The 22,064-nt window shown below is 46.0% G+C and overlaps 1 protein-coding gene across 10 annotated transcripts in view; it reads left to right on the top strand.

Annotated features, from left to right (window-relative positions):
• Positions 1-216: 216 nt before the first annotated feature.
• KTN1 (kinectin 1) overlaps positions 217-22,064 on the top strand; it is a 78,099-nt gene continuing 56,251 nt past the window's right edge. For 5 of the 10 annotated variants that reach the window (XM_040601219.1, XM_040601220.1, XM_040601216.1 and 2 more), the window contains exon 1: positions 218-363. The gene's annotated coding sequence lies outside the window, so the exon portion shown is untranslated. Of the gene's footprint in view, positions 364-20,577; positions 20,672-22,064 lie in introns of those variants that run through there. The other 5 variants (XM_040601222.1, XM_040601214.1, XM_040601221.1 and 2 more) reach the window with 3 other exon arrangements.

Here is a 22,064-nt window from a genome sequence, read left to right as displayed (position 1 = left end):
CCGCCTGGGGGACGATCCCCAGGCGCCCGGGAAGGCGGCGGGTACATCCAGGGTGGGAGGCTCCCGGGACGTCCGGGTGGGCGATCCCCGCTCCGGGGGTGCCCGTGGGGACCCCCGGGGCGGGCTCCGGCCAGGGGTGGCTCCGCGCGCGGGACAGGCGGGGGGGCGGCGCGCGGCGGAGGCGGTGTCGCGCGTGTAACGGCCGGGGGGGGCCGGCAGACGCGGCGGACGTGCGGTGCCGCCTCCTGCCGCCCGCCCGCCCTTCCTGCCCGCCAGCGCCGCGCAGGCACCGGCTCGCCGCCGCGCCGTCCCCGCCGCCCAGCTCCGCACGGCCTGGCCCGGCTCGGCCCGCCGCGCCTCACGGTGAGTCCCACCCGGGGAGCGCCCGGCCCGGCGGCGCGGAGGGGCCGGCCCGGGCCCGGGGCCTGCCCGCGGCCTGCCCGGTGAGGGGCGGTGGGCCTAGGCCGCGGCGTGGCCGGGCCGCGGGGCGCGGGCGGCGCCGGCAGGTGGGCGGCGGGGCGGGCCCCGGGGCTGCGGCCCGGCCGGTGGGCTCCGGCGGCGCGGCCCCCGCTGCCCTTCCCCGGTGCCGGCTGAGGGGGGCAGCGGGCGGGGGCTGCTCGGCCGGCCCCGCTCGGGGGGCAGCAGCCGCTCCCACCCGCGGTCCTGGGGCGGTGGGGTGGCTGCTGCCGGGGGCCTGCCGCCGCTTCGGGGCGGCGCGGCCCCGGGGGGGCCGCGGGGGCTCGGTGCCGCCCGAGCACAGCTCCCGGTAACCTTCCCGAAGCTAAGTTAAGAGGTAAAAACGGGAAGGAAAAAAAAAATTATCGGTCGTCTTCCGTAGGTTTGCCTTGTTACCTGCCGGCTGCCTGGGGCACAGGCCTGTGCAGAGCGGCAGAGACGGAATTTACCCCCAAAATAGGGTTTTTAAGAGTTCCCCGTGCTCCCGGGCCCCTGGGTGAGGTTGGCGTGAACCGAATGCTGCAGCGCCCGGGTGGCCTTGCAAACTTTAATGAAGCGCTGCGCTTCGCCGGCTCAGGCTGGCCCATTTCGTATTCCTGTGGTGGTGCGAGCGGCGCACGGTGAAATATGCTGCTTTTTCCTGTGTTCCTGGGTTACGTTGGTCCGGGGTATCTTATTTTTTGAAAATCGTCTGTGTCCTTTGGTACAGCACCGGTATGGGTTGCGTCCAGCTGGATTAACCCTGGAGGTGTTAATGCCCCTCCTGCTGCCTCCTCTACTCAAGGCTTACTCCCTTGATGGAAGCCTTCCTCTGATCTGCAAGTTGAGGTTGGATGTATGGCAGGGGGAAGGAAAGTTAAGGTGGAAAAGCTGCGTCTTTTGTACCCAACTAATTTTGATTGATGAAGTATTTTAATTATGTCAGTGGTTAATAAGAATAATGCAGCATAGCATCTCTTCTGCAGTGGGCAATACTAAATGCTACCTAGTGATGTGCATACATGCGTGGTTTTGGTTTTTCAGTTTATAACTTTTTTTGGTTTTCAGAGGCTCTGTGTATTTTGAGGTCACTATAAGAAAAAATTGAAGATAATTTCTTGCTTTTTGGAAGTGAGTTGTGGAAGAGGAGCTGAGCTGATGCTCTACTGTAGTTCTTTTCTGTTTAAAATTACTTTTTTCCTTAGTGTTTCTCTTGCTGCCTCTGTCCAACAACACACATGGTATTTAGCAGACTTAACTGACAAGTTCTATTTAACTTCTCTTTATGTATGACAAGGCAAAAATCCCTCGCTGGAAAGTCTGAATTGATTGCTGCAAAACTTGAAAGGGGATTCAGTTCCCCCTGTGCCACCTTCTTTCAAGTATTTTCTTGCCTATTCTCTTGGTGGATCACTAATGTCTTCCTGCTTGCTTTGGGCTGGAAGTGTTTCTCTGCCTTGTGGACCTCTTCCCTATAACTGCACTGTAATTTCTGTCCACGAACAGGCTATGCAACTTGCTTTACCACATATTTTTTCTCTTGCCTCATATGCTGATGCTGCTTTCTGCATACTGTGATTAAAATATCTTTTGTGTGTAACTACAGCAGGAAAAGTTTGGGGTTTGGATAGAAACATAATTATCTGTTAGAGTTATTACCAAATACTGTTTTTGTTAATTTTTTTCTGCCCATTCCTTGTCTAGCCAGTCTCAAGAAGATGCTTTCTGCTTTCAGAGGTTGCAGCAGTATGATATGAAGAACACAGTTTAATTTGATCCTCTATCCCCCACTGTTGTAAACCCTTACTACGGATAACTTTGCTAACTACTTTGTTTTTGAAATCCCTTGAAAAAGAGGGAAAGATTTGCTCAAGCCTGTATAAAATCTGGTTAGCCATGTAACAGCTTTCACTTGCATCATCCACTCTTACTGCTGGAGACTAGATGGTTATGACTCAGAAGTGTCAAATCACTGCTTGACCATCGATACTGTAAACCCAGGGTTAACAAAATCCCTCAGAAAATGAAGTTTCCACTGACTTTCAGAGGTGATGGGTATAGATTAAATACATTTTTGACCAAGACCCTTAAATCTAAGGACATGGGGGAAGAGGACGTGTGTTTTATTTTAAGCATCAAACTTGGTTGCTCCTAATCCCTTCCCCCACTGCTGCCAAGACACCCACCTCTCGCCATTGACTTTGTGAGAGCTTCAGCTCCCAAGTTTAGTTCCCTGATCATACCCCAATTATGTGCCTGAGCAAATAGTGTGAATACCCCTGTGCTGTCCTGGAGGGCTAGGAAGAAGCAGAAGACAGAGTGGCAGGAAGGGGGTGATTTTTGTTCCTGCTATCTGCTGCAAAAGCTGTGGCAGCAAGCAGGCTGATAAGAACCTGAGAGTGGAAGAGAGCCCCCGATCAAGTTTAGTTTCCCTGTTTATAGCACCCATGCGTGCTGGGGTTGCCTCTAGTAGATAACTGCTTTTAGGGTGAAACTTGATCGGTTTATTCTTTGCCCCCATCTCCGTGGGAGAGCTGTTGGAGAGCCTCCTCTAAGCCTCACAGCAGTCACTGAATTTCCATCCTCATAGTGTTTATGGCCTCTTGGTATAATTAGTTTTTGTTCTAGCATTGCCATTTGGTTTAAATGGTTGTTTTCCCTCCCTGATGTAATTAGAGAGAGCAATCAGATACCCTCTTGACCACTTGTTTTGATAGGTTAAACAAGTCAAAGTCTTTAAGTCTCCTGTCGATATTCTCAGGATTTCCTTGTCAGTGAAAACCTTTTGCCTTTACTCATCAAAACCTTAAAACCTTTTTAATATACAGGGAATTTTATTAATCTGTGTTTAGCTCTTAAGCTTCCTGCTCTGTGTTGGCAAAGCAGCAGGATTGGACATTTTAAAAAAAAAAAAAAAAAAGAAAGTATTTTTTGGGGGGGCTACTTGCTGCACTGAACTCTCAAACTTTTTTGACATTCCGTGGGTGATTGTTTTAGGCTAATGAGACAGGGAGTTGCTGGATCAAATCTATCCCAGACAAATCACTTCTTGTTAATGACTGTGCATAAACTATGGAGATGATAGATTGGAGAATTACCAGCTCATGACTCTTAGGAATCTGTTTCTCTTCTCATGGTTATACAAGATGTCCAAGCAAATAAAACACATGATGCCTTGTAAAAAAAATAGTATTTATTTATGTTTTTAGAAATGTAAAAGCTTCTTTCTGTTAGCATGCCTGAACTATAGCTGCTTACAGGAGATAGGGGGTACTTCTGAGCTTTGAAAACTTCCAATTTCTTGCCAGAATGGAGCCTTTAAAATAATTTGTTACAATGTGGACTTGTTGGCACTTCTTCCAGGCTGATGCCTGTGGTCTCTAGTTTGGGAACACAACTGTGCCTGCTGGTGGGTGTGGGCACTGCCTGAGAGACTTGGGTTCCTGGTTTGGTTTTTTTTTTGCCCCCATGGCACTTAATGGTGGCAGTTATTTCCAACGAGTTCAGAGTGGGAGCAGCAGCCTTTGCATCCATAAGCACCACATGTTGATTTGGACTCTGCTGCAATTGAAGAATTGGTCTTTAGCTGTTGGTGGGAGAGGAGCAGAGAGGATCCAGGTGCTTCTCAGGGCAGGGAGACGGTATGCATGCATCCGCAATTCCTGCCATTCTTCTGCAAGTGTTCCCTGCATGCACACACGCACACCCCCGCCAGCCATGTGAGAACTAAAGCAGCATCTGTGCCAGGTTACCTACTTTTGAACTCATCCCCTCTTGGTGGCTGTCATGCCTGTGTGCAGGAGTGCTGCAGTCTAATTAGATTATATTAGAATGAATAAGTGAATCTTAATAAATGAGCTTATGGGGGCACTGTCGGGTCAACTCAGTCCCTAAGTATAGGTAATGGGCAGAGTGCAGGCTTGGTGCAGTGTCTATGCATGCAGCAAAATGAAACAGAGATCTCCTGGGAATGCGTAAATTCTGCTGCCTTGCCATCTTGTTGGCCTGGATGTTCCAGTGTCTTGATATGAGAAATGTCAAAATCCACTCATACTTGAGCATTGTTTAATTGAAGCTTGGTGGGGAGTTGGAAGGGGAAGTCATGGCTGTGGAAACTCTAATAATTTGCAATGGTAAAGAATGCAAATCTCATGATCCTTTTAAATGCTTCCCATTTAACTGAAGGTGATTTTTCTTTTTTTTTAAGTTGGTCTCCTGGATACTGTTGAAAATGGGGAAAAATAAGTAGTTTGTGTTGCACCTATGCACGTGAAAACTCTGGAAAGCTGCTTCTCAGACTCCTTCTAATGCAAATAAAGAATATTGTCTTCTTGTAACTATGTGATGCAGAGAAATGGTTTAGGAGTTTCAAGCCTTGAATTTTCCTTTGCAGTGTGTGTAGGATGCGAGGGAGAGAAGAGGGACAGGAACTGTCAGGTTTGTGGGTTAATCAGAAGTGGAATAGTTACTTCATGCAGCTTTCTCGTTTTCTGCAGTGTTCTTTGTTTTTTTTTTTTAGCACTTTGTGGCTACGCTGCTTATCAACATTCACAGCCCTAAATTCCTGTTACTGAAGAGAAGTAGATGAGGTTCCTTCCCTTTTTCTTAATTACAAGAATGGCATTTTTTTCTTTTTCAAAAGAAACTTCGTCTTTGCTTGTATATCACTGAGGCTGCTTTATAGCTTGGAGAAAGTGTGTCTGTAAATTAGTAATGTTGTCAAGTACCTAATTTTCTTGCACTAATAATCTGTATTTATAAATAACTTTGTCCTCCACTGGTATTAACAGTTCCCTGCTGCTGTCACTGTCAGGTGTGCAGGATTTTCAGTGGTAATAAAGTATCTGAAGCAGCACTTCTTGCAGGTTTTTGCTGTTCCCATTGGGCACTCTCCCTCCTGGCTGATCCTGCTGCCTGTGCTGCCCTGTCTGGATTTGCTTGCAGCCAGACAATCCTGCAAATCACTACTTTGCTTGAGAACAGCAGGTACATTGCTAACAGCTCCTGTGCTGCAGGAAACATCTTGAAGCCCTTTTAGGCTGTAAGGTTGAGGAAATAGAGCAAAACTCCTGGTTTCCTTCAAGCTGTAGTTGAATGACTAATTGAGCATCAGGGAGGGCTTTTTCTTTGTCAGGTGTGTTGATGTTGTCCAGCAAAACACAAGTTCTCATTTTTTGGATTGCACATATTAATTGAATAGCTAACCTTCTCAGCCTGCCTGTCTGGTGTCCAGCTCATCAAGATGTGTTGAATAACCCAGGGAAAATAAAGCTTGAGCTCAGAATTATATGTGTGTTGAAGGCCTTTAAAGCCTGGTATATTTATGCCCGTGATTCATGGTGCTTCCAAAAACGATCCAGCTCTCATCCTGTGGAGGGGAAGTACTCTCGCTCCAGTGTTATCATCTTTCATGTAGCTGTTGCCTGCCTGAGCAATATAAGCTGAACCTGAGTTATTTTGGGCTCCTTATTCTTTTGCTTGTGAATCCCACCCTGCAAGGTGTTTCTTGCGAGCTTAATTCTGCTTGATGCTCTCTGGTATGGACTGGAAATGGTAAGCAGGGTATCTTATTTCAGGGATGTGACAAATCTTGGTACATCTCGTTGCTGTCTGTGATGTGAAAAGGTGTCTTTTGTCTGCCTGCAGCCGCACAGGAAGGAAGTTGTTGAGCCCAGGAGATAAGTGCTATCTTTTCCCCTAAGAGGGGGCAAGCTGCCTCTGCTCAGCAGCACTTTGCTCCTGTCCTGCTTGTAGTAGGGCGGAGGGGAAAATTTTCATGGGAAAATGTGAGTGGACTCATAATCCATTTGCATGTGCGTAGCTGTCAAGGAAGATGATGACTAAGCTATTGCACAAGGTAGGTGCAGCTCTTCAGGGCGTGTGCCAGGATTGGACTGCATTGTGACTGACTGATAAAAGAGCCTATAATATCAGTCAGATGATAATTTTTATTGTTAGTGGTTTAATCTGACCACTGGCTATGACTACTTTTTTCTCAGCCTATTTGCTGTGGGATTTTAAGTTGAAAAGTCTGTACTCTCTGAGTACAAAGGAAAAAAGTCCTGTTTATTGCAGGAAGCGAATGGTTCCTGAATCTCTGGTGGGGGCTGCTGGGTGGCAGGAGTGTCTAAAGCTCATGACTTGCATTTGGCTCATATGGATGTCTCTCCCCCAGGTGCCTGCCCTGTGCTGCTGCTAGGCTCTTGCACAGCACCTTCCACCTGCCCTGATGTGCATGTGGGATGGAGGTGCTTACCTTCCCATTTAACAGAAGGGAAAGCAGAGGCTATGCACCTGCAGTTGAGGATGTCAAGAGCACACCAGCAGCTGATGCTGTTCTCTTGGTCCTGTTTGTGACCTGGCGCCTAGGGCATACAGTCCCAGCTCTGCTGTGCTGGCAGTTGCCTGGTGGGTGAGTGGGAAACCACTCCTCTGCAGCGACCAAGGCTGTTCCCCTGTGCGTCTTCTTTTTGGGGTCTCTGCTGCAGCGTGGGTGGGAGGCCAAACCTGGTCCCAGAAAGTGATGTTTCTTCCTGGCTTCCAAACTGGTTTGAAAGGCTGCTCTGATGATTAGTGCTGCTTTGTCTGCTAAGTCATTGCTTATGTTGTCTGGGGACATCTGAGCTTGGCTTTCATGTAGGCATTGCCTTTTTCTTAATGCTGTGCTAAACAGGTATGTGAAACCAGTTGCAGCATCTCTTTTGCTCTTCCCTGTTTCAGCTCCAGGTATACCTGAGAGCAGCACCTCAGCTACAGCAGATCATAACCAACAGGTCTTTGACAGGGCATTCTCACATCTGAGAAGTTACCAGAGTTTAGTAGTGCTGTGCCAGGAAGGGCCCTTTCCGACGGGGCTAGGCAGGAACGTTTCTGCCTCCTTTAACCTGCTGTCCTCTGCGGAGACTCGGCATGTCTTTCTCTTGGATCAGGCAGCATCTGCAGTTCTCGGTGGGGTGTGGTGCTGGGAAGCTGGCAGAAAATGGACTTATGGGTGAATGCTCTATCCCGTGTCACACCTACTGACCTTTGCTTGTGTAAATACCTGTTGGCAGCATGTGTGGCTTCAGTTGTGATGGACTGATAAAGGAGTGTGCTGCTTTTTCTCTTTACGCTGCCTTGTTTTGTATTTACAGTGATGGTGGTGGAGGACCACAAAGCTTTGCTTCTCTGAGCTCAGACTCTGACTGAGGAGGAGCTGTTTGCCATAATGTTTGCTGAGAAGGTGTCCTCACCAAGCCTGTCCTAGCGTGGACAATGAGCAGCATTGTCCAGGAGAGAGGCAGAGGTAGCATCTCAAAATCTTGGAAACCGCCAAGCTGCACGGAGGATTTATGGAGGCTGTGATAGGATTTTACTGGGTTCCCTGGGCTTTCCCGTGGCAGCTGAATGGGAGTACTGATGGTTCTCCCTTGTTACCTTCACCTAAGCTCACTTCCGTATCTCCAGCCTGTGCTGTGCCACTGCTAGGATTGGGTTGCATGCGAAATTTAGTAAACCTCTTTACAGCTTAGTGTTTGCATATGTAAAACCAGATTTTATTTTTTTTTTTGAAGTAGCTTTTAATGAGTTAGAACCTAGTTCAAGATGTACTACAAAGCTAGGCTTTCTCTGCACAAGTGGCAGTACAGCAGGCCAGTTGTGGGAGGAACAGGTATGCTTCTTGTCCACCTCAGTGGACTTCAACACATGGATTCAGTAAGCTGTGGAGCACTGCGGGTGGGAGGGAAGGTTGCAGAGGCACAGTTATGACTTGTGTAACATGGTCTGCAGTCTGAGGCATGTGAAAAGTGCTAGCAAAGGGGTTAGGTTTCAGAATTTATAAAGGCTTGTGAAGATTCTTGGTCAGATATTTCCATTACAAGCCTGCCTTTTCAGCCCCCTATTACTCGATCTCCCTGTTTCTACCTTTTTTCCCACGCTGTTTGTGTGCCAAAAGAATTTCTTGGCTTAAGATCTGGTGTGCTTATTTCTAAGTAGATTTCTTAATCCCTGCTCCACATACAGGCTATTGGTTACACCTCAAACTATTACTCCAAAGTTGGAGGCAAGTAAGTTTAGATCTGTGTGGTTGCAGTGGAGTGCTAGGTTGGTCTTTGCATGCCAAAGGAGGAGCGAGCAGATTGTGGGACAGTAAAGCAAGGGGAGTGAGAACCCAGAGAAGCATGAGAGAAATTATCTCAATACTCTGCATTTCTGTTGCTGAATGGTTTTAGGCCTTTTAAACAACTTGGCCTGTTCTTGAGTTCAGGTCAGTGCTGTGCTGATCAGTAAAGTTGAGTGTGCGCACATGTGTTATGAGGCTGTTTCTGGGGGAGAACTCTGGGATGTTGGGCTATTGACTTGAATTTAGAATTCTGAAAACAGTGAAATGTGTATTTGAGGTCCCTTTAGGAAGCTATTACAAGCTTGGTCCTTATGGTCGCAAGTGGGGAAAGCCAGGAAACCCTTAGAGATGCACTTTGAATGCATCTTCAAATGCATTCTTTTGTGGGTTCTTGTGTGTTGTCATCCAGCTCCCAACATCTCTCTGTATCCGGAGTTAGGCAGTGCACTGTATTGTGGAAGTGGGGCCAGTGTGGCTAAGGAGTGTTGCAGGGTCTGCTGGGCTGCTGCTGCTTGGAGGAACATTGGCAAGCCTCAGCATCGCTCACCTGGGGAATCAACAGCTACACAAGGAAGGTGGTAAAAGAAAGCTCTGTCACCACATGGCCCAGGTGTAATTCAGATGTATTAAGCCAGTCTATGGAGGAGCTGGAGCCTTTTCCCTGGTGCTGGAGGGGAGTTTAGTCTTTTGCTCTGAGTGTTTTAAGACAAGATGCAAATATTGCATTGGACTTTGCCGTAATACTGCACATGAGTACATGTGACCTTCTTAAGCTGCCTGTCCAGATCCTAAAGGGTCCACGCACTGAGATGATGCTAACTGTGTATCACTACTTTGTGTGTGAGTGCCTTCAGCAGACTCTTAAATGAAGCACAGAGAGGTTAACAGGGTGAAACAAAACCTTATGGAGAGGGATGTGTGATGCTACAGTTTAGGAGCACATATTCTTGGAGTGGAAGTTGAAAGCATGGTATCTTGGTGGAGCTATAGCCAGTGAGGTCCTTATTGTAGAGCAGGAGGTGTTCTGGACAGATGGTGAAGTGAGCCCTTAGTGCTGCTCTTGATAAATAGGCTATATGCAGTGTCTCAAAAGAGAGTGGAGAGGGACCTTAACACTTCACCAGTCTCAGTAGGGAAATGACCACAGTTCAGCAATTTCTTAAATTTCACGTTGTGCTTTTGAGTTAAAAGTTCCAGCTCATAATGCAGTTTATACTTTGAAATACACTGGGGTAACTTGTATGGTGCCGATCCTGTAGGGATTACTTCTAAAGCCTCTTTTGTTCCTTAACCATTTTGAAACTGTTTCTAAGATTATTAACAGTACAATGTTCTACAGCATAAGGAATCTGGCTTGTATATAGAAACACTCTCTCTATGCCTGTGTGATGACATAATTTAGGATGAATGTTGAAGGACAGCTTCGCTGTGGAGCGGTCCAACTAACTCGTATCTGCTGTGGAAGGCTTGGTGGTGGGAGTCTGTTCATTCTTCAACTGGTACAGATTTGTGCTGGAGCAGAAAGTAAAAACATCAGTGTTGTAGGAAGCCCAAGGTTCTGAGGTCCAAATTGAGTCCTGAATGTATGTCTAAACTTCCCCTGTGTTTGAAGACTTTTATAGATAGAGCATGAACAATGTTTTAATCTGGCAAGTAATTTTAAATTTAATGTACAGTTACAATGCAACCCTCTTTTGCAGGTGCTGTTCCTAATGTGGATGCGGATTAAAACTCACTGATTGTTACTAGCAGAAGAGTGGTAGATGCCTCTTGGATCAGTTAAAACATGTTCCCTGCAGTGCTAGGGCTTTAGTTTGCTTCTGTACCTAAGTGGCAGGAGTTGTGAGTAGGAGGCTGCTGCTGTATGGCCAGGTGAAATAAAACACGACACCCATGCTCTGTATGGAGGTTGCATATTCACCATTACAGCACTGAGCGCCTTGTGGGAAAAACTGTCTCAATTGTCAGTCTGATTTGCAGTCAGAAATGCATTCATGGCCCGTTACTACCCACTTGTTCCTACGCCAGCATTGTCCTCTGTCTTGAACCCCACCCTGCAAGGTATGAGTGGGAGGAAGCCGAGCTGTGGGTCTGGCCCCTGTTTGCTTGGGTGTAGTTCACAGCAGCATAGCTGTACGTGCACAGGGGGAAGCAAGGGTAGAGAGTAATCCTGCTCATGCCTGGCTGTTGGGATTTTTCCGATGTTTTTGTGTCTTTCTGAACTATGACTGTGGTATACAGTATTAAAAGCAAAAATAGGCATGGTGATGCAGTGCTTGCCCAGCTGTGTAAGCTGAAGAGGAGGCAATTCCTGGGGAGGCTTGTAGTACTCATACTTCCTAAGTCCTAGTTAGGTGGTTGTGCTGTGCGTGTTGATAATAACTCTATGATGCATCTGTCAACTTATAGGAACTTTGACTTCTGTATGTTGAGCCTGCATTTCTCCTATCTAGCCTAAACCAAAGTTGCCCCTTTAAAATCTCGGGGTTGAGAACTAACTGCATACTCCTGAGTTTTAAACTCTAGACATATTTTAAAATTTATTATGGTTCTGAACTTTGATTGTTTAACTAATGGATACTTTTTCCCACCTTTTCCCCCACTATACTCTATTCGGTAAAAACAGAGAAAAATCTTGCCTGTTGATTTCATCTCCCTTTTTTAGCTGAAGAATTATTAAGACTTAGCCTGATAATGGGGTACAGCAATCTTGTTTCAAATGCTGCTTTCTGATGCTGTCATTTAGCTAGGTCTGTGCCACTTTACAGGAATTTTGATGGAGTAATCACACTTTCTTTCCCTTTTCTCTAAAGGGAGGTCACTCAAATACTTAGACATAATCTGTGTAGTAAAAAATATCTTAAAGCTTCAGGTAGTTAGAAGAAATCACATGAAAGCATCTAGATCTAATATGATTCACAATCACTTAAGAGTTTTGATTTCCCTGTATGAGTTAACTCTCCTTAACTTGCAGCCTGGTTTCAAGAGTGGGTCTGTCTCTTTTTCCTCTAGGAATTCAAATAGACAAGAGCATCCATCTCTTTTTGTCCATTGCTGCTTAACAATAGGATTGTTGAGTCACCAAGAGGTTAATGAAGCACTTCTTTTTTTTTTTTTTTTTTGTCAGTGGTCCAATCTCTTTGTATAGTTGTGTGGAACAGCACACTGAACAGAAATAATGGGAAAATCTTGTTGGTGGAATGACTGAGATTGTCATTTTGCAATACTAGGGTAAAGACCTGCTTAAGCTTCAGGCTTCTGGCTGCGTACGGTGTGGCTGATTACAAATCCCTCTGCAAGAACATTAAATATTAGTTTCTCTGTATCTTTTGCATTCAACAGAGTTGGAGCTAGGGGGATCTGAACCATTACAGTTGGTTTAGCAATAGCTTCCCATTTAGTATTTAAAATGCTTTTGTTACGATGAGTCTTTTGGGATTTGGCATTAGAAAAAGGGTGAATTGTAGCCCTTAATTATGAAGTGCGGGAGCAATTGCAGCCGGACAGACAGGCAGCAGTCCAGCTCCTCTCTTACTGGGTGAGCAATGCTTTTGTTCTGTGCCATCCCACTGCACAAATGACTGTAGCGGCCTGTTGCTAGATTGATTCATTTTGATCTCTTTTAGGAAGGGGTTTGAAAGCTCTAATTTTGGGGTTATCACAGTAGTCCTTCAGGCTTCTGCCCTTTTGCTCTGAGCAAATCTGTTACTGTGGCTGTCCCAAAGAGCTTCCCATGGAGGCAGCTGACAAGGGGGAGCATGGGACTAGAAACCAGTTACTAAATCCAGTTGTACTGGGACATTGGTGGCTTGGCTTGTGTAGGTGCAGTGGCAAAGTAACTGCCAGGAAGGACTTGAAGATGCAGTTTTTGCTGGCAGCCTGACCCCTTTGCACGTGCAGGCAGGTGATGGAGAGCTTTGAGAAGTTTGGGGGAATTGAGCTTGGGAAGGTGCAGGATGGGATTGTGCTCTGTGGCATGTGGGTGAGCTGTGACTTGCCAGATGCCACCTGTGGCAGGGAGAGACTTCTCTTCCCCTATCTCTGATCAGCCTGTGGGTGAGACCATCCCTTGCCCAGCAGAGCTGGGTGGCATAGGGACTTGCAGGAGTTCCTATTGGTGTCAGGGATCTAAGAAACTCTCACCTTTTGCCCCCAGAGCATCTCTCCAGGCTGGGCTTCCCCTGCAGTTCAAGTCAAAGTGCACCCATTATTATTGAGGCATTGCTGTTTGCCCAAGCTATGCCTCCTTTCCAGGCATATTGTTAGGCGAAGACATCATCACGGAATTGATAAACCGCACTTTCACTGTGGTGTGCTTTGCTTCCAGCAGAGCTCATGCTGGGAAATGGAAAATACAGAACTTCTCTGTGGGACACTCCTTTTTTAACCCTCCTGGGAGCTGCTGAGCCTCCATGGCAGCTGATATATGTATAGTAATGCCTTCTCTTGTTGGGAGTGTTAAAAATACCCACTACAATTTTCCCTTTTCCCATACCAAAATATATTAATGTGCTGATGCTTTGATTAGTCATTTCCTCTTCCTTTGTTCCTTTTGCAACAGGGTAAAGGACTGTGGGTGCGTACCTCAGTAGAATCTTGTATGGTTAGGAAGTCTGAAGCTAGATTCTCCTGGGTTAATACGTGTCTTTGTTGGCAGAAGACTTCTATTCTCATCTGTTAAATACACATTTAAAAGTAAGTCTGGATAAAGTAACTTTTATAGTGTTCATACTAAGAATATCTTTGTTGCCTGATTTATTTTTTGTAAGGGTAAGACATTCTAAAGGCTAATAATTCTACTATGAATTTAATATATTCTTGCAAGAAAACTTCAGTGATGCGTTGCTATAGGAAAATTTCCAAATTCTCTCATTTATTTCAAGGTTTCTTGTCTTCCTTCTGCACTGTTGCCTCTGTGCATGCATGTACCCCACTTCCCGAGTTCCTGTGAGACTGTGTTTGGTGTGGGCAGAGAATTGGTGAAAGCACCAGTGTGACACTGTTAGGCTGTGCATGGCTCAGTTGTAGGATAGTTTTGGCAATGGTGCAGAGGTACAAAGGTTAATGTATTAAGCTATATGGACCTGCTTAAACGTTGCTCTGACTGACTTGCTAGCACTTAAAGGCTGGTTATTTTTTGCTTCTCCATTGCTGCTGCTTTGGTGAGAAATTTGGAGAAAAGTTTTAGCACTGAGCTGCCTGGAGACCCACAGAACAAGTGGTAGGTTTAAAACTTGCTTGTGTGTCTGGAGAAATTCAAGTGAGTAGGCGTCATCTGACCAATATGGTTAAGGGCAAAGTTGAGTAGGAATTTGAAGAATTGAGCAGTAAATTAAGACAGACCTCTTCGTAGGTATGTACAAACTTCAGAAATACATCCTCTAAAAATGCCATCCTCATTTGCAATCTGTCATGGTTTTCCTGTCATTCTGGCTCTGAGGATATCTGCTTTGCCCTGGATTCAAAGTGGAGGACAGCTTGTGCCTGCCTGAGGAGGTGAGGCATGGGCAGCAGTGCTGCTCCTGCCAGGCAGCTTGAGGAAAAAAAGCGTTGGTGGGGCTGTGTGAGGCACAAGGGAGGTAATTACTTCTTCTGGGATGCATAGGCAGATAATAGACTTGACTATTTGTAGCTCTTGTATATGAAAACCTGGGTTGTTTTTTTAATGAGAATTAGCCTCCTGGCGCTCTGATGCCATTCATACTTTCACACCAATCTGCTAAGAGGGGAAAAAAAAAAAAAAGCTGAACTGTCTTGGTTTTGGCTGGGATGGAGTGATTTTTTTTTTTTTTTTTCCCCTAGTAGATGGTATAGTGCTGTGTTTTGAATTTAGGATAAGAAAAATGTTGGTAACACACTGATTATAGTTATGTCATATACCATATGTTATGCCCAGTACATAAATGGGGAAGGCTGTCCGGAGCCACTGCTTGGGAACTGGCTGGGCAGCTTTCAGCAGGTGGTGAGCAATTGCATGGTGCATCACTTATTTTGTATATTCTAGTTATTTTATTTTCTCTTCCTTTTCTGTCTTATTAAACTGTCTTTGAATCAACCCACGAATTTTACATGTGTTTTTCTATCCAGTTCCCTACCCCATCCCATGAAGTAGGGAGGAGTGAGCTTTGTGGTGTTTAGCTGCCTGCTGGGTTAAACCGCAACATGGACCAAAGGCCTTTCCTTCTTTTGTTTCTGCCTCCTCTTATTTTACATTTACTTTTTAAAACCTAAACAAGAATTCATAATACAAGAATGCATATTTAGATAGTTAATTTACTATATACGCTGGGGAACAGAAAATGTTTCATTCCAGCTGTTTTTCTTTGCACATTGCTGTGAAAGTATGAGAGGAATTTGAGTACTGAGAAGTTACTGCTTGTACCTGCTTCCCTCTGTCCTTCCATGCTTGCAGAAACTGAATTGGATGTAAAGAGATGAAAGGGCTGTAGCAGCCCCACATTTCTCAACCGATGTTCTTTCATTTTTTTTTTGCTTGGAGTTTGAGGCTCTGCCTCGTTTGTGACCGGGGGAAGCCAACTCTGTAATTGCTGTGGGTGCTGTAGAGCTTGTTTTAATCAAGTTAGAATAATAGAGCATGGCAAGGGTAGGTGCAGAAGTCTCAGAATAAATAAACTTATGCTAGTGCAACTTATTCCTGTGTTTAGAAAGGATTAAGCCATGTTGGAGTAAGATAGCCTGATACCCTTCACCTGGCCTTGTTTTGGCAGTCAACTCTGGGAATGACACTGTGTGTGGTTATGTCAACAGATGCAGCAGGGGATAAAGATGGGTGATGGGCAGCTTTGTGACCCCAGCTGAAGGATGTTCAAATAGTTGTGCTGGTGATGCAAAACCCGGTGTCCTAGGACAGGGTGCTGTGCTAGCTGAGCGAGCCATGGCAAAAGCCCGAGCAAACCCACCTGGGCTGTGCAGTGCTCAGCATCGGAGTTACTGTATAGTGCCTGCCCCTGGCTTTAGGGGATAGTAGCTGCTCTCTGAGGCTTTCTGTGTATCTGCAGTGAAGTGTATACCATGACTATATATTTATAGAACAGATGAAAACAGATGTCTAAAGGCCTTTGTTGAGGTACATAGTGGCTTTGATCTTGTGTAAATGGCACTTACGTGTGGTAAACTCGAGCTGTTATGGACTGTCACATCAACTTGGCTTGTACAGATCTCCCTTAACTTTTCAGACACCTTACTGGAATAACAAAACAGGCATGGCCTGATTCCTCCCTGCCATCTAGGTGCTGGGCAGAAACAGATTTCAGGTGTCATTGTGTGTGTTTGATGCTTCTGCCTGGCTGCCCCGGGAGTCTTGGTGTAAAGTTGTACCAGACTCCTGCTGCTGGGTGGTTTTGTGTTGCAGGAGACCCCTTGATGCTTGAGAACTACATAATGTGGGGAACTGCTGCTGAGACTAGTGATCTAAACTCAACTGTGGCCATTAATCTGCTAACTTTCTCTCTTATTGATGCAGGATTGAAAATAAGACTTTGGCAAAACCCCAGGTTCTCTTATTACCTGCAAAGCCAGAACTGATGTGTTAATCAATGTTGGGCTTATTGCAATGAGCAAATTGCAATTATTCCTTGAGCAAACCTGTGAAAGCCATGCGTTGCAATGCAGCTGGGCAATGCCGTGGTAAGAACAGTGAAAGTTGTTTTTAATCAACTTGTTATGTTGAGACGATTAGAAATGTAAACTTAGTTCTTTTCTAAAACATGGCTGAAAGGTACAGCTGCCTTGCTGGCTGAGTTTGTTGGCTTTATCTGGCAGCTTTGGAGATGAAGTGAGAGTTGTCTGCTGCCCAGCTTGCAGAGGAGGTGCCTCTCTGAGCGGCTGTACCGATACCTTCCCTTGCCTTAACATCAGCAGAGTTGTTCCTGCTGGTGCATTCGTATGGCTACTCGTACAGCTTTTCTTGCTGTTGAACTGTGCTTTCTGATCTAGTGGGGGATCTTCTGGCTGTTTGGAGCTTCCGTGTGAGTGATCTTGGCTACTGTTGCTGCCCGCTTGGGATGTGAGCAAAACTACAAGCTAAGAAAATTGGTGTCTATGTTCAGCCTTTAGTTTGGGTTTTGCTGTGCTTTGGTCCTTGGTGAGAAAAACACAGCCAACGTTTTTTCCTTCATATTTTGAAAATTAGCATTTCCCAGTTCTTTGCGCACAGAAGTGAGTGGTGATTGAAGAGCAAGTGTCAGATCTGGTCTCTCCTTGCAAGGAGAGCAGGGAAAAGGGAAGCGCTTGCTTACCCAAGACTGTGAGCCTCGTGAATAGTTCATGGTGGTTGGGCAGAGCATGTCTGTACACGAGTGTGTGAAGGAAGGAGCTGGGGAAGCCTCAGGGGCTCCCTGGAAATAGCGATGGGAAGGTGCAGACTTGCTGAGTAAAGCTGAGAGCCCTCTTGGTGTGTAGTCCTGGCCTGGCCCTCTCCTGCTGGAAGAAAGAAACCTTTGATCCTTTACAGGCATTTTGGAAGAAGGTGGTGTACAGATGACCTGTTACCTTCTGACTTTGGAGATAATAGGGGTGTGTGTGTTAGAAGTTAGTGATTTTTAAGGGAAAACTTGCAGTTTCTGGAGTCTGGTGAGGCCAAGGAGGCTTTCCTCTGGTCCTAATGCAGGTCAGCTTTTATCCCAAATAACATCTCCTCACAAATACTGCAAGAAGCATTCTGATTTCCTGAGACTTCAGTCCTGAACAACATAGAATTGTTTAGGTTGGATAGGAGCTTTAAGATTGACTCTGACTGTTAACCTGGCCCTGCCAAGCCCACCACTGAATGACATCCTTAAGTGCCACATCTACACACCTCTTAAATACCTACCAACGACCTCCCTGGGCAGCCTGTTCCAGAGCTTGACAGCCCTTTTAGTAAAATATTTTTCCTTGTATTCAATCTAAATCTGCTCTGGTGTAGCTGGAGCCCTCTTCTTCTTGTCCTATGGCTTGTTACTTGGGAGAAGAGACCGACCCGCACCTCGCTACACCCTCCTTTCAGGCAGCTGTAGGGAGCAATAAGGTCCCCCCTGAGCCCCTTCCCTCCAGGCTGACCCCCCCAGCTCCCTCAGCCGCCCCCCATCAGCCTTGTGCCCCAGCCCCTGCCCGGCTCTGGACACGCTCCAGCCCCTCGGGGTCTGTCTGGTGCTGAGGGGCCCAACGCTGAGCCCAGGGCTCGAGGTGCAGCCCCCCCAGTGCCCAGGGCAGGGGGACGGTCACTGCCCCGGCCCTGCTGGCTGCAGTTTCTGCTCTCAGGAGTCTTTGTGCTCATGCTTTGGTGAATGCTGTGGGTTGCTGCTGTGACAGGGTCTGTGCAGTTTTGGGGTATTTGGGTAAGCTGCTGGGCAGGAGTGCAGAGCATGGTTTTCCAGCTTGTTCCTTGCTCTGTGCCAACAACAGGTGTGTATGCTTTTATCCCTGGATAAATGTGAGGTTGCTAGTTCTACTTTCACTGGTGCGAATTCCAACTCTGTGCTTTATCCTGTGGCCCAGGTGGTTTCAGGGCGTCAGCTGCTGCACGACAGTGAATCCCTGCCTGCCTTATCCTGTATGAACTTGCCTGGACTGCCGGGCTGTGGTGGAAATCTCCTGTGTGCTCCTGGCAAACCCTTGCGGGAGGACCTGGGGCGCTCACTGCTGCTGGCACTCAGACAAGAGCAAGGTCATCTGCCAGATAGTGGTGGCAGTGTCGTGTAGCTGTATTGTGTTTCTGGCTTGCTCTCAGCACTGCTGTGTTTTGTCAGGTGTTGGCTCTAAAAAGGTATTAAAAAACCCTAACGCCCTAAAAGTAAAGGTTTTTGTCGAAGCAAATCTGCTCTTTTCTGGAATTTAACAAATAACGTGTCTGTGTTAACTAACATCAAGCAACTGAGAACAGGCAGAGCCCAACAGATGGTACAAACAGTGGCATGTTTGGAATGGAAAATATTTACCTAGAGGGTATTTGAAGGCACTGAGATTGTGCTCTGCAAATGGCTTAATTGTATCAGTGTAATAAAGTGAAGAAGAGCAAGATTTATTGACAAGTCTTATTCTCCTCTTGCTGTTAGCGGCTTGTAGGGGGTGTCAAGCACTGTTGAGCTTCACTTGAACAGGTGTCCTTCCTGGAGAAGAGTAACTTTAATACATGAATTCTTAGTCTGTAATTTCAAGTATCTGCAGCTTGCTTGTGTTGCTGCAAAAATCGTGCTGTCAGGGCAAGTATTTAAATGAAAGAAACCCATAGCTTGAACTGCTGTTTATTATGCTTTCCCCCTTTAGTTGTGAGAGGACTTCTGTAAACAGAGCAAGGAAATATAGATCTAAGAGTGGAGTTTAAAAAGAATGCAAAAAAGTAGGTTAAACTTTGCCATCGGGGTCAAAACTGGCAGGGCCATTTAGACCTTCAGCTTTTCTAGGTGGTGGGTGCTTTGTGCATGCCTAAAGTTGTACAGTTTTAAGTGACCTGTGGGAAGATTGTGCATGACCTTACTGGAAGCTGCCCCTTTTTCCTTATTGTAGGTGGCAAATGAGATTTGTATGTAGTATCTTACTGTCCTGTCTTAAAAACAGTGTCCAGGTGAAGTTGTCTCCTTGCTGGTGTTCTCAGAGCAGTGTGGTTTTTGGGAATGGGTAACCCTTGAAAGGGAACACTGAGGAGGGTGCTGAGTTGTTGCAAGGGCTCCCTTTGTTCCCAGTGCTGCTCACCTGCTAAAGTTAGCCAGGTGTTAATGAAGTCGGAGGAAGTTTGATGGCCTGAAATCCCTGTGTGCTTCGACAGCTCAGCTTTCACACTCTGCCTCTTAGTGTCACATCACAGAAGCTTTGCTGTCTTTTGTGTCTTGTCTTGGGGTGTGAAGAACACCTTGTGTTTTCAGTGACATACAGGGCTGCTTAAAAAACCCAAACTAAGCCAACCTAGGTTCTAACTCTTCATTTTTTTTTTTTCTTATCATACAGCAATGCTGATGTTAAATGAACTACCTTTAGGTTTTTCTGGCAGCCCTCCTCACTGGAACTTGAGCCCAGCAGTGCTTTAGTTTGTTAATACATAGTCACAGGGAGCTGGTTGCTCCTGCTGTATGAACGAGGAAAAGGCATGAAGTGGCTAAACATCTTGTTTAATTTCGTGTTTTACCTGTGGTGGACCTGGGTTTAGTTGCCTTGTTTAGCCCCAGTTGCAGGGCATCCTCTGCTGCAGAGCTCTGGGGGAAGATCGGCTTGGGAGTGAACCTCTGTGAGAGGATCCTCTTTGCAGCTGGCTGATGTGGAGTGTGTGGCAGATTAAGGAGAAAAAATAGTGTTACCTGTTTGAGGGGTTTATTGAATACAGATACTCTTGAGACTTCTTGCTGTGTTCCTAGTGACTGTTGCATGTGAGGGCTTTCTCTTAACGTTTGCCAGCTTGAGAAAATCCCAGGGAAAATACCCCAATTAAAGGAACGGTTGCTGTAGCTAAATCATACGTGGCATCTCTTAAACTGCTTAGTATTTAAAAAGAAAAAAATAATCACCTTGGTACTTATATTTTGCCCTCTTAATGTTAGTTTTTTAGAGAGGCGCAAATCCCTGGAGATACACGCATCTTGGGACGCAAGCATTTACAGAGGCAATGCCTCTAATGTGCTGGGGCTAAGCTATGAGTGACTCATTAGCCAGATGGAGCTATAATTTATTTCTGTCTTCTCAAGTAAGCTAATCCCCTGGACCTAAACTGAATGAATAGCCCATGAAATGTGGTATCTGTGCAGGGTGAAATTTGAGATTTAAATGCAAAAGCAAAGGGTGTGTTACAAAATCCAGGGCAATGTTAACTAGTGGAGGAAATCAGGTGCAAGCAATGATACTGCAATGGAGTTCAGAAATTAGTTATTTTTTTCTGTGGCATGGGCTCTGTTTAGGGGAACAAAAGTGCAATTCTTTTGTTAAATGCAGGATGGGAACAGTAACAGAGTCTGTACGCAGACCGGGACAGATGCGGTTTGTTCCCCTCTTTCAGAATGACTAAAAGGATGTTGTGAGTTCTTGAATTTACAATCGAGAGGGGAGCGTGCTTGCAAGTGGGGAGCCTGGCACAAGTGCTGGGCAGCTAGGCTCTAAGAAGTGTGCCTCATGGGTATTAGGTTCAATATCAAATACAGATGAAAGGTGAGTATTTAACCGAATACCTTGCTATTTAAACATAGCTAAAGTTGCTGTGCCTCTGGTTGGCAGCAGTGAGGGTGTCTGTGTGTGCCATTTCTACTGGATGTGCCTTGTCTGGGGATTGCAGCTTGGAGCGGGTAGAGAGCTGATGCAGCCACCCTGGAAAGTTGTCCAAGGGAGGGCTGCAAATGATAGTAGGCCACTTGCAGCACTTCTAGGGGGGAGAAATAACATTTTTGTGAGGGTGTCTTCTGTTTCTGTAGCTAACAGGAATAGGAGGGATGGTAAAACTAAACCCTGAGGAGCTCTTAAGCTGGTATGTGAGGGTGTGTAAAAGTTAATGTACCATTTTCCCCGGTTTAATAGAAGGAGCTGCTTTGTCCTGTTCCTTTTTGTATGGCATGGGATTTTTCTTCCCTATAAATTGCTTCTGTTTTTTCCTATATGGTTTGTCAATGTAATATGGAAGTATAAATGGAAGTGGAGAAGCTTTTTTAGTAATTGTAGATTGTCAGAGGACAACTGGAAACTGTGAGCCAAAATGCTGCCTATTTACCCCCCATGGCAAGAATACCACTTTATAAAGACATCTTGACAAGGAGTGGATGGTGAAGGATGTAATCTTGTCATTCTGCACACAAGCCAGCAGCAATGGTATCCTCCTAGAAGGGACTTTTAAATGAGGGCATTTTCCATCCATTTCCCACACTAATTTTCCATCTCAGCCCAGCATGTGCATTACCATCAGAGCAGAGCTCGTTTGCTGTTCCCAGTTGTGCTTAATCAATTATAGTTACACCATGAGGCTTTTTTTTTTTTTTTTTAAAATCCTGCTTCCACGTGAAATGTTGGATTTGTATGTGAAATTCCCTGCTGGACTTTGGAGATGAAATCTGTGTACCGCTGATCGCAGTGTTTGGGGTGGAAGCATTCATGTGACTCATGCTCCGCTTTGCCTGATGACTGAGGGGAGGACAGGAGCAGGACCTGAGTCCGTTGAGGCTGTGAATCTTGTGTAGGGTGAAATGATCCCGTTGCCCAAGTGGAGGGAAGTGCAGAGAGGGGGGAGCTGGGTGGTGGATGGAGCCTCAGCAGAGCTTGTGTTGCTTGGCCAGCTCAGAGATCAGATCTCATGTAGTCCAGCACATATTCCTCACTTGGACTAGCTGTTCTAATTATTTATTTATGGCTCCTCTTCAAGCAGCTGAAGCTTTTAGATGTGTCTAGCCTCTTTGGTCTCAAAGCAACAGTCATTTCCTGCTAATACTTGGTCTTGCCTTGATGAGCATTGTGTCTCCTGACACTAATGTCTGGAGCCTTTATAACATGTTTTGCTGAGGAAGTGATTTGACCTGAGTGTTTGCTGTCAGGTGCTGGGAAATGTGTAGGGATGACT

Source organism: Falco naumanni, chromosome 7 (assembly GCF_017639655.2).
Source record: "Falco naumanni isolate bFalNau1 chromosome 7, bFalNau1.pat, whole genome shotgun sequence".
NCBI classification, from domain to species: Eukaryota; Metazoa; Chordata; class Aves; order Falconiformes; family Falconidae; genus Falco; species Falco naumanni.
Note: the sequence above shows the minus strand (reverse complement) of the source record. Positions and strands in the feature narration are given on the sequence as shown.